Raw genomic sequence first — 2,276 nt, forward strand, 5'->3', positions numbered from 1 at the left:
TTTTTTTTTTTTGTAGGTAACTGTTCCGTGAAAAGTGGGATGAAACTACCGCGTTCTTTTTTTTCTCTTTATAAATCTAATGGTGTTTTACGGTAAAGTCCTAAATAAATAAAATTTTTAGCTCTTTAAGAAATTTCTACTATCTTAATTTTTTTAAATAATTGAAAAAAAAGCTTCACCAAAACACCAAAAGAAGCACTTTGCTTTCAAATATAGCAGAGATATGAGACTTGTCAACTGATATATGAGACTTGTCAACCGGTGTGCATGTAAATTTTGGTTCGGTGTGCATGTAACTTGGTCATCTCTCTCGGTCACAAAAATGCGTTTTCCATGGAATTCACAATTCACATGCATGTATATGATGCATTATTGTTCATGCCGGGCCTCCATGTACGATTTGAATTGGTCCAGAAAATTACAGATCACACTGGACAGGGGACACTGACACATCTCTGCCTGAATTATAGCAAAGGCCGGGTACGAAGGTTCACAATTTAGGCCCCTCAACAACAACAACCACAAAGAAAAAGAAATGGTTGGGATTCAATTTCAATTGAAATCAGACACACATTTTGTTCGACCAAAAAAGAAAAAAAAGAGTTACGCAAACACTTCACAATTGGAAGTTTATATTGATCGAACCAAACCATTTATGAGAATTGACATATATCTAAATGACCTGGAGCCTAGGACATAGCAGGTTTAGTTAGAGTTGCTAACTGCATGCAGAACCTTATCAATGTTGTTTTTCACGGATTAATTAAGACTAAGTACTTTTCAATTCACCACTTCTTTCATTTTTTGTATGAATCACGCGCATGCCTTGTTCATAGTACATTCTTCTATGATCGACAAGTGGACGTTAATGTGTGGTATGTTAATGTGTGGTTTGCAATGGTTTCTTTAAATACCTACTCTTGGTTTTCGACTCCTCGTTAACTTTCTTCTTTAAATACCTAATCTTAGTCCTCGACTCCTCGTCAAGTCATCATATCCCATCCCAAGTCCGAGGAATCCAGGATCCACTCCAGTCTATCATTTTTCTTTTCTTCTTCTTCTTCTTCTTCTATCTACCAACAATGTGGAAGTTCATAGTTCAAATTGCTACCCAGTTGAGCTGCCTCTTCAACTACTTGCTTTTCTGTTCTTTTGCCAGGCCTTACTACGAGTATGAATCACTAGCAGAAGCTACAGAGACTACTCTTAGCACAGTCCACTACAAGAGCCCCAACACTGCTGTGAGTTTTGAAGAAGAATGTGCTGTGTGTCTAACCAAAATTGAGGAAGGAGAAGAGATGAGAGAACTGAGATGTGCTCATCTCTTTCATAAAGCTTGCTTGGACCGTTGGACAGGTCTTAATCATGTTACATGTCCCCTTTGCCGGAGTTTCCTAGCTCCCCCAGTAAGCAAAGAATCCCAGTTTCAGGTCGAAGTGCTTCGTTTCAGGTTCTGCTCTTTTCGGTTCGATGAAGATCGTGATACATGGTGGTTGCGCTAAACAAGAATCCAGGGACGGAAACAGAGACGCCATTTTGGATATAAATACCAATTAAGTATATGCCACTCTACACTATGCTTTCGAGTTGGTTCGTTTTGCCTGCAATTTCAAATTTCAAGATATTGTAGTCTTTGCATATGTAGCTAGCTACTCTTTTAAAGATGTAATAGTTTCGCACTTTGTGATCACTTTGTCCTAGAAAAAGTTGTGAAATTAGTGTATGAATTATATTATTGCTTAAATATATAGATATGAAGGAGATTATACTATACCAGAAGCTAGGTCAATACTAGATAGATGAAGCAAACAATGACTATTGGGAAAATTTGAATGAGGAAGAGGCTCACAACCAGTGGTGTAGCCAGAAACTACCTCTAAAAGGGTCAAAGTATAAACATGAATATTAAACGAATCGAATAATCTAATTGAATAACATAAAAATGTATGAATTATTACATCAATACTTAAAAAATACAAAGTAACAAATCTCCCTAAAGTAATTATAATTAGTCACGACGATTCATATTTTGAAATCTTTTCGTGATGATTTCATTATCAACACCATCAAATATATATATTTCTTTTATATAATATCTCTTGAGAAAAGCTTTCATATTCTAAGTGCTAAATTATGAAGGTTTTGACTTGCTGGTTATAGGGAAAAAGAACAAAAAACCAAAATTACGGTAGAGAAATTTAGAGAGAATGATAAGAGACAAACAAATTGTAGAAGCTTGAATATAAATATATATATATATATATATATATATACAC

Source organism: Fragaria vesca, linkage group LG4 (assembly GCF_000184155.1).
Source record: "Fragaria vesca subsp. vesca linkage group LG4, FraVesHawaii_1.0, whole genome shotgun sequence".
Taxonomy (NCBI): Eukaryota; Viridiplantae; Streptophyta; class Magnoliopsida; order Rosales; family Rosaceae; genus Fragaria; species Fragaria vesca.